Raw genomic sequence first — 15786 nt, 5'->3', positions numbered from 1 at the left:
AATTGTGGGTTTATTCCTGGGCTTTCTATTCTGCTCCATTGATCTATCTGTCTTTTGTGCCAATACCATACTGTTTTGATTACTACAGCTTTGTTATATAACTTGAAGTCTGGAATTGTGATACTTCCAGTTTTGTTTTTCTTTTTCAAGATTGCTTTGGCTGTTTGGGGTCTTTTGTGGTTCCATACAAATTTTAGGATTGTTTGTTCTAGTTCTCTGAAAAATATTTTTGGCATTTTGATAGGGATTGCATTAAATTTGTATACTGCTTTGGGTTGTATGGAGATTTTAACAGTATTTGTTCTTCCAATCCATGAGCATGGAATGTTTTTCCATTCTTTTAGTGTCTTCTTCAATTTCTTTCATCACTGTTTTCAGTGTACAGGTCTTTCACCTCTTTGGTTAATTTATTCCTCGGTATTTTATTATTTTGGTGTGATTGTAGATGGGATTGTTTTCTTAATTTCTTTCTGCTGCTTCACTATTAGTGTATAGAAGTGCAGTGGATTTCTGTACACTGACTTCATATCCTGTAACTTTACTAAATTCATTTATCAGTTCTAGTTTTTTTGGTGGAGTCTTTAGGGTTTTATGTATAGAGTATCATGTCATCTGTAAATAATGAAAGTTTTACTACTTCCTTACCAATTTGTATGTCTTTTATTTCTTTTTGCTGTCTGATTGCTGTGACTAAGACTTCAGGTACTATGTTGAATAAAAGTGGTGAGAATGGACATCCTTATCTTGTTCATGACCTTAGGGGAAAAGCTCAGTTTTTCACTATTGAGTATGATGTTAGTTATGGATTTTTCCATATATGGCCTTTATTTTGCTGAAATATGTTCCCTTTAAACCTGTTTTGTTGAGCGTTTTATTATGAATGGACATGGTACTTTGTCAGATTCTTTTTCTGTGTCTTTGAGATGATCCTTTGATCCTTTGAGATGATCAAAAAACCTTTGAGAAGGTTTTTATCGTTTCTCTTATTGATGTAATGCATCATGTTGATTGACTTATAAATATTGAGCCACCCTTGGATCCCAGGAATAAATCCCACCTGATTAAGGTAAATGATTTTTTTAATGTGCTGGATTTTAATGTGCTGGATTCAGTTTGCTGGATTGTTGAGGATTTTTGCATCTATGTTCATTGAGATATTGGCCTATAGCTCTCTCTCTCCCACTCTCTCTCATGGTGTCTTTATTAGTTTTGGTATCAGGGTAATGCTGGCCTCATAGAATGAATTTGGAAGTTTTTCCTTCCTTTTCTATTTTTTGGAAAAATTTGAAAAAATTTTGGAAAAGTTTCAAAAAATAAACTCTTCTCAAATGATTTGTAGAATTTGTCTGCAAAATTGTTGGGTCCTGGACTTCTATTTGTTAGGATTTTTTTGATTACTGATTCAATTTCCTTGCTGGTTTTTGGTCTGTTGAAATTTTCTATTTCTTCCTGATTCAGTTTTGAGAGGTTATATGTTTCTAAAAATGTATCCACTTCTCAGTCATCCAATTTGTTGACACATTTTTCACAATATTCTTTTAAAATCATATATATTTCTGTTATGTTAGATGTTATTTCTCCTCTTTCATTTGTGATTTTGTTTATTTGGGTCCTCTCCCACTTTTTTCTTTTCTTCTTCTTCTTCTTCTTTTTTTTTTTTTTTTGGTGAGTTTGACTAAAGGTTTATCAATTTTGTTGATCTTTTCAAGGAACCTACTCCTGGTTTCATTTTCATTAATCTGTTCTATTGGATTTTTTTAGTTTCTATATCATTCGTTTCTGCTCTAATCTTTATTATTTCCTTCCTTTTGCTAGTTTGAGGTTTTGTTTGTTGTTCTGTTTTTTTTTGCTCTCTTAGGTATAAGGTTAGGTTGTTTATTTGAGATTTTTCTTCCTTCTTGAGATAGGTCTATATTGCTATAAACTTCTCTTTGAACCATATCCAAAAGATTTTGGACCATTGTGTTTTAATTTTTGTTTGTTTCCAGGTGATTTTATTTCTTTGATTTCTTGGTCAACCCATTCATTGTTAGGAGCCTGTGATTTAACCTTCATGTATTTGTGGTCTTTTAAGATATTTTCTTGTGGTTGATTTCTAGTTTCATAGCATTGTGGTCAGAAAGATGCATGGTATGACTTTGATCTTTTTGAATTTGTTGAGACTTGTTTTGTGGCCTAATATGTGATCTATTCTGGAGTATGTTCCATGTGCACTTGAAAAGAATGTGTATTCTGATGCTTTAGGATAGAATGTTCTGAATGTATGTGTTAGATCCATCTGGTCCAGTGTGTCATTCAAAGTCATTTTTTCCTTACTGATTTTCTGTTTGAAAAATCTGCCCATCCGTGTAAATGGAGTGTTAAAGTCCTCTACTACTATTGTATTACTATCGATTATTTCCTTTATGTTTTTTATCAATTGTTTTATGTATTTGGGTATTCCCTTCTTGGGTGTATAAATACTTACAATTGTTATATCTTCTTAGTGGTTTGTCCCTATTATTATCATTATTATATACTGTCCTTTTTTGTCTCTTGTTACAGTCTTTGTTTTAAAGTCTGTTTGGTCTGATACAGTGTTGCTATCCTAATTTTCCTTTGACATCCATTTGCGTTCTGAATATTTCACCATCCCCTCACTTTCAATCTACCTGTGTTGTTAGGTCTTAAGTCAGTGTCTTATAGGCAACATATAGATGCATCTTTTTTTTTTTTAATTTAGTTCGTCATTCTATGTCTTTTAATTGGAGCACTTAGTCCATTTACATTTAATGTAATTATCAACAGATATGTATTTTTTGCCATTTCTTTTACTTGTTTTGTGGTTGTTTTTGCTCTCTTTCATGGTTTGCTGGTTGTTGGTAGTGATATACTGGAATTTATTTTTCTTTATTTTTTGCATATTCACTACTCATTTTTGATTTGTGCTTACCCCTCAGTTTATATATAACACCTTCTGTATATAAGAGTCTATATTAAATTGATAGTCACTTAAGTTTGAACCCATTCTTTATTCCTCTTTCCCGCCAGTGTTCTAGGTATATGGTGTCATATTTTACATCTTTTTATTTTGTGAATCCCTTGATTGATTTTTACAGATATACTTATTTTTACTGCATATGTGTTTCCTGCTTTTCTTACTCTTATTCGTGGTCTTTCCTTTCTACTCAGAGTCCCTTTTAACATTTCTTGTAGGGCTAGTTTACTAGTCATGAATTCCTTTAGTTTTTGTTTGTTTGAGAAGGTTTTTATCTCCTTCTAATCTGAATGATAGCCTTGATAGATAGAGTATTCTTGGCTGAAGATTCTTTCCCTTTTAGCACTTTGAATATATCCTGCCCTGTCTTCTGGTCTGCAAAGTTTCTGCTGAAAAGTCTATTGATAGCCTTATTAATTAATTAACTAATTAATTGTATATAACTATCTTCTTTTCTCTTGGTGGTTTGATTTTTTTTTATCACTACTTTCTGCATCTTAATTACTATGTGTTCTCCTCTAGGATTTTGATAGATTCCAGCCTTACACTGAGGGCTTTTATCCACTTCAAGTTTATCTTTGTGTATGGTGTAAGAGAATGGTCAAGTTTCATTCTTTTACACATAGCTGTCCAATTTTGCCAACACCATTTATTGAAGAGACTGTCTTTTCTTCACTGTATATTTTTTCCTGCTTTGTTGAAGATTAATTGACCATAGTGTTGTGGGTCCATATCTGGGCTCTCTACTCTGTTCCACTGGTCTATGTGTCTGTTTTTGTGCCAGTACCATGCTATCTTGGTAATCACAGCTTTGTAGTAAAGCTTGAAATCAGGCAATGTGATGCCCCCAGTTTCATTTTTCTTTTTCAACATTTCCTTAGCAATTCAGGGTCTCTTCTGGTTCCATACAAATTTTAGGATTGTTTGTTCCAGCTCTTTGAAAAATGCTGGTGGAATTTTGATCAGGATGGCATTGAAAGTATAGATTGCTCTAGGCAGTATAGACATTTTAACAATGTTTATTCTTCCAATCCATGAGCATGGACTGCTTTTCCATCTTTTTGTGTCTTCTTCAATTTCCTTCATGAGTATTCTGTAGTTCCTTGAGTACAGATCCTTTAACTCTTTGGTTAGGTTTATTCCCAGGTAACTTATGGTTCTTGATGCTATACTAAATGGAATCAATTCTCTAATTTCCCTTTTTATATTTTCATTGTTAGTGTATAAGAAAGCAACTTATTTCTGTACATTGATTTTGTATCCTGCCACATTACTGAATTGCTGTATGAGTTCTAGTAGTTTGGGGGTGGAGTCTTTTGGGTTTTCCATATAAAGTATCATGTCATCTGTGAAAAGAGAGAGTTTGACTTCTTCTTTGCCAATTTGAATACCTTTTATTTCTTTGTGTTGTCTGATTGCTGTTGCTAGGACTTCTAGTACTATGTTGAACAACAGTGGTGAGAGTGGACATCCTTGTCGTGTTCCTGATCTCAAAGGGAAGGCTGTCAGCTTTTCCCCATTGACAATGATATTTGCTGTGGGTTTTTCATAGATAGATTTTATGAAGTTAAGGATTGTTCACTCTATCCCTACACTTTGAAATATTTTAATCAGTAACAGATGCTGTATCTTGTCAAATGCTTTTTCTGCATCAATTGAGAGGACCTTGTGGTTCTTCTCTCCTCTCTTATTAATTACTATGTGTCCTGGTGTGGCCCTCCTTAGGTTGATTTTGTTGGAGGATCTCTGTGCCTCCTGGATCTGGATATGTGCTTCCTTCCTCTGATTAAGGAAATTTTCCAATATTTTTTTTCAAGTAAATTTTCTTCCCCCTTTTCTCTTTTTCTTCTTCTGGGATCCCTAGAATGTGAATGTTATTACACTTGCTGGTGTCGCTGAGTTCCTCAAGTCTAGTCTCATTTTATGTACTTTTTTCTCTCTCACATGCTCAGCTTGATTTCTTTCCATTTCTCTGTCTTCCAGGTTGCTAATTTGCTCCTCTGCTTCCTCTAGCCTATAATTTATTCCATGTAGTGTATTTTTAACTTACTTTTGTGTTCTTCATCTTTGATTGGTTCTTTTTTATCTCTTTGTGAAATGTCTCACTGATACCCTCCACTCTTTTCTCAAGTCCCATGAGTATCTTTATGATCATGACTTTCAATTCCCCATCAGACATTGTTACTTACCTGTTTTGTTTAGGTCTCTTGCTGTGGTTTTGTCTTTTTTTTTTCCCCCACTTGGGACATATTCTGCTATCTCCTCATTTTGTCTAACTCTCTATGTCTCTTTCTCTGTGTTAGAAAAGTCAAGTATGTCTCTTTCTGTTTATGTGGTGGCCTTATGAAGACGAGGTTGCATGCCCTGCAGTGCAGTGTCCCTTGTTCACCAGAAACTGGCATTTCAGCAAGTGTCTCCTGTGTTGCATGCAGCCGGCTGTTGTGCTTGTCCACTTTTCTACTCAGTTCATCCATTTGCAGAAGTTCTCTTTGCCTGCTGTGGGGGCATGCAATTTTAACAAGTTATGTGCTGCTTGGCTTGCAAAATGAGACCTGCTCTGCAGAAGGTCTGGTCTGCCCTGGGCTGATCCGCAAAGTGAGCAAAACGAAAAGGGTGCACAGTTTTACCAAGGTGTGCCTCAGGCCTTCACAAAGCCCACCTCTGCCACCTCCACCCCAGGTGGAGTACATGTGCAGGTGGGGAAAGGCAGTGTTGGCAAGGTTTGTGCTGGTCTTCTGGGAGAAGGGATCAGCAGTGCTAGACTGAGGCAAGTTGAACTGGGAAGGGTAGGTCCATGGAAGCACAGGGGGAAGTGGAACTTGGTGTAAGAAAGTCAGGTAGTGAATGTCAGTGCTATGCTTGTTCCCAAAGATGGTCATATTTTTCTGCTGGGAGGCCAGGGAGGGAGATGGTGCCTGCCAGCACCTTGTTCCTGGGGTAGTACCTCAGTGATCCCTACATCTCAGGGACATACTCTGAAATGAGTAAACTACTCTCCCTCTCATATGTCCTAGATGTTTTTAAAACTGCTGCTTCTATGTTGTATCTCTGTGGGCTGTGTGTTGTGTTATCCCTTTAAGGGGGGGGGGCAGCTTCCTCTTACCCTACCCAGAATCAAGCCCACTGATTTTTTAAAATTCCAGGCTTTAAGTCCCACTCATTGTACGAACTCATGAATTTGTCTCCTCTTTGCTTTCTAAGCCAATGTTATGGGGATTCATCTTCCCTGGGTAGGCTCCCTGGGATGATAGTCTATTTCTCTCCCCTTGGGATCATGTCCTCCCACTTCAGACAGCCATAGCTTGTTTAGCTCCCCACCACATCTCTGCCTTTCCTAGCTTCTTTGATGTGCTTCTTCTCTACTTTCAGTTGTGGAGTTTGTTCTGCCAGTCTTTGGGTCATTTTCTGAATTATTTACACTGATGTGAGTGTTATATCTAGTTTTATCCATGGGATGAGGTGATCTTAGGGTTCTCTTAGTCTGCCATTTTCCTAACCTTCTCCCCACTATCTCACAGCTCTGAGTAAGGGCAAATAATAAATATTTATTCATTTCTCTTTCTGACTGGTTTTATTTGGTGTCAAAACAATTGGTTGAACAGTGCACAACTGAGGCAGGCTGGTTATCTGCTACCATGGTTACCCAAAAAACTCTTAAAGAAAAGTCTGTATTTCAAAATAAATGACCTCAGTCACAGTAGTTGTGTGAATAGTTACAGCCAGCACCTTTCTTTAAGACAAGACCTGAAGGATAGCTCCATGCCTGTCTTGACTTCCACCACCATAAATTTAATGCAGCTTGTGGCAACTGGTTGCTGCCAATTTGTATAAGGAAAGAATTCCAGGGCAGATCATATTCAAAAGGGACTCAGTTTCTGGGCACTCCAGAAATGTTAAACCTTATTTTACCTCTTTTCAAGATCCAGTGCAAAAAGCTGTACTGAGCATTTAAAGAGGTTGGGATAATCTTAGTAGAAGAAGTCATTTTTTTTTTAATTGTTGCACCTGGCATCTGGGAACTTAAGAACATCTTATTACCTAAGAAAACTGAGGGAGAACTTAAGTTAATTTACTGTTACAATGACAACCCATGTGACATCTAGGATATGTGCTTTGCAAAAGAGTTCAAAGGTTTGGTTTAAAACCTATTCCTGGATGAGAGGAAAGGAAACCAATTACCCGGGAATGGTAGTGATAATTAAGACAATGTTATGATTCACTAAGAAAAGCCTGGGTTATGAACAATGAACACTGGCATATAAATTACCTCAGAGCAGAGTTTAAGGATGTGTTCTTTCTTATTAATTGCTGGTTTGGTGAAATGGTCTATAAAAGTTATTTTTTTTTTTAAGAAACAAAAAAAAAAAAGTCCACAGTCTCATCATAGCCTTGGCAAATTTCACACATTGCAAAATTTTATGACCTTGGAGTGTCTTTAACCCAACATTTATCAGCATGAACTGTAATTTGGTTTTATATTTTTGTATAGTAATCATGAGATATGATCCCGTATGGAATTTCTATAACTCTAGTCTTCTATTAAATAGCATAAGTTGAACTTTATAATTTAGCACACTGATTATGTTCACTCATTCATGTAAAATGTTCCCATCTTTGATATTATCTCTTCCAAATCAAACCCAAAATAAAATTTATTTTGTCTGGATTAATGTATTTTGGGCCATGGATTGGGTTTACATGCAGCTGCTGAAGCAGACTGCAGTGAGCCGGATATGATCATTTTGGCCATCTTCCCAAACAATCCCAATCATGGAGTCTAAGTGCCAGATGGAATGGTATAGTGGCCACGGTGATGGGATCACAGCTCAGTCAATCAGTGAGTGTAACTGACATCCATCCAGCTTCACCAGCTGGTGGGTGAGAAAAAGTATTAACATTTACAATAATGTTTCCTAAATTTCAATAGCTCTGGGCCACCCCCTCCCACCTGTGTGCATAGGTAGTCCAGTTCTTTTCAGAGATGCCCAACCTCAAATACTTCTGAGTGGTTTTAGCGGGGCTTAAAGTTATAGCCTGTAATTTCCCAGGTTTCCACCAGTTTACAGGCATGTGAAAGTCCACTCTTTCTCCAAGAGCATTTCAGGATGGGAGGAGTGGACTGCCTCACTTTGGAACTAAGCCACTGCTGACAACACTTGAGATCTTCTACCCTAGGAAGCCCTCAGCTCCCCTCTTTTCCAGTGTTCTCTTGTGCTACTTCACTGCTTGCTGATTTCCCCTGGAGCCCTGTGATCTGTGGCCTGATGTACCTTGGTCCATGCAGTTGCCAACTTCTGCTGAGCCATCTACTGCTGGGCTGCCTCCATCTGGATTTCTAGTGAATTTTCTCCACCTAGTAAGATAACTGACCTCCCTTTCTTTTGTCAGCTGCTCTCAGGAAGCAGTCTTAGAACAGAGAAGCATAGGGCCATGGCTGAGAAGTTTCTTTTTCATTTAATGTCTTCTTCATAGAGCACAGCCTCATACTGTATGTGAAACACTGCTCCCAATACTCACCAACACTTGGATGCTAAGGGGATCAAAGGATTGGTTTTATTAAGGCTTGTTCAGTAATTTTCAACATGCATGGCTATCTGGTAAAGGAGGAGTGGAGAACTGAACAGGCATCTGAGGCCAATGCGTACCTTCTCACTCTCTTCTTTATGGATTGAAGAGGACTCAGTCTGCAAGTTAGAGGTGGCTTGACATATTGACCCAGTTACAGGTGAAACTGAGAGCAGTTGCATTGCATGGGGGAAGTAGCAGTAAGGGAGGGAAAGGAATGTCAGGTAACCACAGTGTGGTGGCCAAGTTGAAGCTCTGATTAAAAAGAGCCACCAGGGTGCATCTGCTGCAGTTGAAGACTTTTTAAAATACATTTTTTATTAACATATAATGTATTATTTGTTTCGAGGGTACATGTCTGTGATTCATCAGTCTTAACACAATTCACAGCACTCACCATAGCTCATATCCTCCCCAGTGTCCATCACCCAGACACTCCATCCTTCCCGCCCTCCTCCCCTCCAGCAAACCTCAGTTTGTTTCTTGAGATTAAGAGTCTCTTATGGTTTGTCTCCCTCTCTGGTTTCATCTTGTTTTATTTTTGCCTCCCTTCCTCTATGATCCTCTGTCTTGTTTCTCAAATTCCTCATATCAATGAGATCATATGATAATTATTTCTCTGATTGACTTATTTCACTTAGCATAATACCCTCTAGTTCCATCCACATTGTTGCAAATAGTAAGATTTCATTTTTGAAGGCTGCATAGTATTCCATTATACACACATATGTATGTGTATATATGTATATATATGTGTGTATACACACACACACACACACACACCTTCTTCTTATTCTTTTTAAAAATATTTTATTTATTTATTTGACAGAGATCACAAGTAGGCAGAGAACCAGGCAGAGAGAGAGGAGGAAGCAGGCTCCCTGAGGAGCAGAGAGCCTGATGCTGGGCTTGATCCCAGGATGCTGGGATCATGATCCAAGCTGAAGGTGGAGGCTTTAACCTACTGAGCCACCCAGGCATCACATATTCACATCTTCTTTATCCATTCATCTGTTGATGGACATCTGGGCTCCTTCCATAGTTTGGCTATTGTGGACATTACTGCTATAAACATTCGGGTGCATGTGCCCCTTCGGATCACTACATTTGTATCTTTAGGGTAAATACCTAGTAGTGCAATTTCTGGGTTGTAGGGTAGCTCTATTTTCAACTTTTTGAGGAACCTCCGTACTGTTTTCCAGAGTGGTTGCACCAGCTTGCATTCCTACCAACAATGTAGGAGGGTTCCCCTTTCTCTGCATCCTTGCTGACTCCTGTCATTTCCTGACTCGTTAATTTTAGCCATTCTGATTGGTGTGAGGTGGTATCTCATTGTGGTTTTGATTTGTATTGCTATGATGCTGAGTGATGTTGAACACTTTTTCATGTGTCTGTTGGCCATTTGGATGTCTTTTTTGCAGAAATGTCTGTTCATGGAAGACTTTTATTCCATAGAGGAGATAGGGAAGGAGTCTGGGAGTGGCTCTGTGCTTTTATCACAGTAGCTATTGCCCCCTTCCCCAAACCTTCACCACAAGGGAGGTCTTCAGTCTCTGGCCTTGACCCCCATCTCTTGCATGAACACTCAGTGGGGGGAAAAGACTGCAACTGTGTGTAAATTCCTGTTGCATATGTAGCTACTAGGGGTTCTATAATCTAGTGCTAACCCTTGCTTGGCCTTTTGTAATTTGTTAAAAATTTCAATTTAGCAGCTCTTTCTTCCTAGTTTATGTGATATTCAGCATCTGTTCCAGGTTAGCAAGAGCTTACATCACATCTCTCCTTGGATGCACTTACCTTCTCAGATTTCAGGATAGTGGGTCACCTTGTGACTTCAGCAGTCTGAAGGGTTCAAGAGAAGCTATTATTCTACAGATTATCCAGTCTTTTCTTGTTATAAGTGTGGAAGTGATGCTCTAATCTTCTATATCCTAACTGGAAGTGAGAGCTTTCTCATGTAGAACTTTTAAGTCATGTTAAGGAGTTTATATTTTATCCCAAATGCAGTAGGAATCCACATGAAGTGTTTATCAGGGGATTAGTTCATCTGGATTTATATTTTTAAAAGATCACATGTTTAATATTTGCTGGACATCTGCTGTATGCCAAGAATTGGAGTTTCCAAGATAAATTTAAAAATAGCAAGAACAATGCCCTCAAACAGTTCATAATTAAGCAGATTAGTCCTGACTATAACAAACAGCTTAAAAAAATTTCAGAGTAAGTGCTATAATGAATGTCCTGGGAGAATTAAGAAGGGAGAATTTAATTTTGGTGCATAAGGTTAGAAATGGTAGAAGAGGACATTTGAGCTGGATCTTGAAACTTAATTTCAGAGGAACCTTGAGTGAGTAAGAGAAATGTCTAAGGTTTTCTTGTAAATTGCTTTTTAAATAACATTATTTCAATTTCCTGAGAAAGGAAGGAAAGCATTCAGGTTTATCAACCAACTACCCCATCAACAACAACAACTAAAATCTTTCTTTCTTTTTTTTTTTTTTTTTTAATTTAAAAAGGAGTTCCTAGAGGCATCTTGGTGGCCCAGTTGGTCAAACATCTGCCTTCAGTTTAGGTTGAGATCTCAGGATTCTGGAATTGAGCCCTGCATCAGGCTCCCTGCTCAGTGGGGAGTCTGCTTGTCCCTCTGCTTCTCCTCCCCTACTCATGCTCTCTCTCTCTCGGATAAATAAATAAAAATCTTACAAGAAAAAAAAAAAAGAAAAAGGAGTTTCTGGCCCTCGGCATCTGTACATGATGGCTAGTTTACCAAAATAGAGCAATAAAAGTCATATAACAAAACAACTTTGGAAGTTTATGATTGTGTATCACTGTAGTTCCTAAGCTAGCCTGCTATTAGAATTTCCTTGAATGCTTTTACCAATGGAGATCTCTGGGCTTAGCATCCGAAGGGTGAGATTCATGCTGTGAAGGACAGGATTCTATATTTTTTTGAAGCTCTTAAGATGACTCTAAAGATCAGCTAATATATGACAAGTGGCTTGTCTCATATTTACATTTCTTTGATCTTAGTCTCCTCCAAAAGCAGATCCTGACTTGCTTGCACATTTGGAAGGTGATCCCAGAAAGCATAAGTGAAGAAGTAGGGAAAATAAAGCAGAAAGGAAAGAAATCAATAAAAGATAAGTAAATGAGCTCATTATTACTTTGAACATGTGAAACTCAACCCAACTGAGAATCTTCTGTGGTGCCCATACAAAGCCTTTCCTGAAAAGGCAAACTGGAGAGCCATATTTTGATCATGTAAGTCAGTTTGCTTGCCAAATTTTGACCACTAAATCTCTGTTTTCAGGGATGGGTGTCTGGCTCAAAGGTCACCATCTCTAAGCTACCTCGTGTCCTATGGAATAAAAGATAAGTCCTGATGATCAGATTCTCTCAAAACAGCAAGGCAGTTGGAAGGGATATTTGATACTGGTTGTGATGCCATGAATTACAGATGTCTCCATGATAAGTAGGTAGGAGAGAAAAGAGATACCATTGAAGAGAGCCAGAAAGAACAATAAGTCTCTAAATGTTTCTAAGTTACTGATGGCTTCTCTTGCTCCCATGAGACCCAAATGAATAAACTATACCTATAGTTCTTGAGACTAAGTTGTCTTTTCTTCTGTGGGTCCATGCAGAAAATCTTTACAGAAAATCTCCCATTCCTTGAGGGGAATTGAACGGGTCAAGCTTTGACTTGAACAATTAAGGAAAGAGCCATAGAGCCACAAATCAAAATAACCTCATAGTCCAAAACTTTAAAAATGTGGGAGCCTGGTGGTGGGTATTAAGGAGGGCACGTATTGCACGGAGCACTGGGTGTGATGCATAAACAATGAATCTTGGAACACTGAAAAAGTAAAATAAAATTTACAAAGTAAAAAAAATAAATAAAAACAATAAAAAAATCTGGGATCAGATAATTAGAACTTGATTGTAATATAATTATAATGATAATTCTAAGTGTGAGTAATTTTTTTCTTCATAAACCTGTTAGTCCTGTGGTCAAAATAAACTGATTTGGAAGACATTTATGTCTAAATGCAAAGACAAAAGATCAGAGCTTATTTTTGTGGGGAAAAAAAAAAATCTTCTAATATATCTCCAAAAAGCTGAGCCAGGCACATGGATTGTTCTTTATGTATGTTTTCTGATTCCTCATATAGCCAATTCAAGGAGAAGAAATACAGGGCACCTGGGTGGCTCAGTCAGTTAAGCGTCTGCCTTCAGCTTAGGTCATGATCCCAGCATCCTGGGATGGAGTCCCACATCAGGTTTCCTGCTCAGTGGGGAGTCTGCTTTTCCCTTCCTCTCTGCCGCTCTATCCACTCATGCTCTCTGTCTCACTCTCTCAAATAAATAAGTAAAATCTTAAAAAAAAAAAGAGGGAAAATACTACAATTTTGGATGGTTGTTCTTTTCAACCTACAAAATGAGTGAGAAGTTCAGTGCTCTGTATTTCTTAGTCTCGGTCCAGTAGTCAGCTTCTCACAGTCAGTCATTAATACCCAGGTAATCCTCTGGTCGCAACTGATCTTTGGAGCAGAGAACTTGGTCCACTGGAATTGCCCCAGGCCAAATTCTGTCTTTGGTGAACTTGTTGCTCTTGTGGAAGCCAGTGGGTAATGCACCCATCCATGCATATGGAAAATCAGGTTTCCCAGACTTTTTTTTTTTTTCCCCAAGAGTAGCTCTTGAGGGGAAAGAGCTGTGCAAAATGGGATTGACAGAAAGGAGGAGGACTTTTAACAGCTAGATAGTCTGGACTTTGATTATGTTTATTTTAACAAATACTTATCACTGTGTGTTTAGCACTGTTCTCAACGTTATTTAAGGATAAAGAGAAATGTAAGAGCCATCATTTTCCTCAGAGAACCTACACTAGAGATGAATGACTAATTATAAAATAAAGTAATATTTCTCTAGCACCACATAATTTATAAATTGCTTACATTTTTGAGTGCATTATATCTATAAAACACATTTACGTGTAGTTCTCCATATATACATATATGTCTATGCCTTTATGCCTTTATTCAGTTCTCATAACAACCCTCCAGAGTAAGTGGTATTATCATTATTCCATTTCACAAGCATAAAAAAAATGGGTTGAATAAACTTTTTCATAACCCCTTGTATACTATCCCATCCTATGCTTACCACACTGTGTAAACAAATCTGTTTGTGTGTTCATCTCCCTCAGTGGACCATAGGCCGGTAAACTGAAACAGGGTCCTCTTCACCTTTATATTGCCAGACCCTAACATTTGTCAACCATTATTGAATCTCAGCCCCTGGTCTCCAGATTACCTGCCTTCTGAGGCTGCTTGTCGATCAGCACTCCTGGTTCCTGTGAATCTCCATGTCCCCAGCTGTACTGCATTTCTCAGATCCCTCCACCCCCCAACACACTGTTCCCTCAACCCCCTGCCTGCAAACTGCTTGCTAGATGCAGATGAAGATGATTCCCACTCTCTCAAAGGCCATCAGCAGGTTTCCTGATATGGGCAACTCATCAGAGCTGAGGAACGTGGGACTGCTGTGATGAACAATTCTAGGATCCTTCCATAGGTCAGTCCCTATACTCGTGTCTTTATATACCTTATTTAATTTATACTGAACAAAGAACCTACATATTATTACAGATAAGAAAATAGGTTGCAAGAAGTGGTGACATGCCCACAGATCACACAACTGCAAGTCAGAGCTGGAAGATCACACAACCAGTAAGCATAAACATCTGAACTTACCTTCCCTGGTGTCCTTTTAAAGGCCTGCTTTGCTTTGAAATGTGTAGAGGTTATGAATGAATCTGCCCAAGAGCAAGGTGTTGGAGAGGCCGTTGCAATTATTCATTTTATCTCTTCTCTTTCCAACATCCTCCTCCAGACTGTGAGCTCCTTAAAGGCTGGGGCTGGACTTTATTTGTGCCTAATGCTAAGTACATTGCCTGGAACGGTGGGTGTTATAAAAATGCTTGATGAATGAATAGTGAAGAAAGGACTTTCTTTGCCCATATGCAATTTGATCTTGAGTTTATAGCCTCTTGGTGCTGATGTCCCATTCAGCTTTGTAGGCACCATGCTAACTACTATGATTAGGATCACTTGCACGATACAGTCTCATTTCTTTAGTCACTACTTATAGAGCTTTCCTCCAACTGAAAATAACTTAAAAAATAGCTGTCACACAACTGGGAACAATAAAGGATAAGCCACATTTTTTAAGGCAGCATGTGAGGTGATTTTGTTAGCATCCATGAAGCCCCAACCAGGATCTTAAACAAAATATCAAAGGAGAGAAGATTAGTCTTTGGGCAGCCTATCCTGTATCCTGAGTCATCCTCTCCTTTGTCATCTAAGAAACTGATGATGACCTTTTCATCTCAAAACCCTACCTTTCCTCTTGAGTTGATTTTTGTTCCAAAGTTTCTTCCCTCCTCCACCCCATCAACATATCTATGTCCCTACTGGCTAGTCTCTGCTAGGTGTAAAATTACTTTCTTATGTAATTTTTATTGATACATGAATGACTGATACATAGTCATCCTCTGGTTTTCTTTTTTCTTTTTTTAAAAGATTTTATTTATTTATTTGACAGACAGAGATTACAAGTAGGCAGAGAGGCAGACAGAGAGAGAAAGGGAAGCAGGCTCCCTGCTGAGCAGAGAGCCCCATGCGGGGCTCGATCCCAGGACCCTGGGATCATGACCTGAGCCGAAGGCAGAGGCTTTAACCCACTGAGCCACCCAGGCGAACCTCTGGTTTTCTTTTTAATTAAGAGAAAAAATATTCAATCAAAGTGATTTTTATTTTATTTTATTTTATTATTATTTTTTTAAAGATTTTATTTAATTATTTGACAGAGATCACAAGCAGGCAGAGAGGCAGGCAGAGAGAGAGGAAGGGAAGCAGGCTCCCCGCCAAGCAGAGAGCCCTATGTGGGGCTCGATCCCAGGGTCCTGGGATCATGACCCGAGCCGAAGGCAGAGGCTTTAACCCACTGAGCCACCCAGGTGCCCCCAAAGTGATTTTTAAATAGTAAACTACTTTTTTTATTTGCTGAGGATAAGGAGGTGAACCATGCCTAGTCCTTGTACTCACACAACTGACATTCTTACTGTGGGGAGATGAGAGACAAGGAAATAAATAAGTGGGGTTATTAGCAAAGCTTCAAGTGCTGGTCTTAAATTTATCAAGACCGTGAGCATGGGATCTACTAGAAATCTATAGATACCAGAA

This window comes from Enhydra lutris, unplaced genomic scaffold (assembly GCF_002288905.1).
Source record: "Enhydra lutris kenyoni isolate GAN:26980312 unplaced genomic scaffold, ASM228890v2 scaffoldscaffold37, whole genome shotgun sequence".
NCBI classification, from domain to species: Eukaryota; Metazoa; Chordata; class Mammalia; order Carnivora; family Mustelidae; genus Enhydra; species Enhydra lutris.
This window is presented reverse-complemented; position numbering follows the sequence as displayed.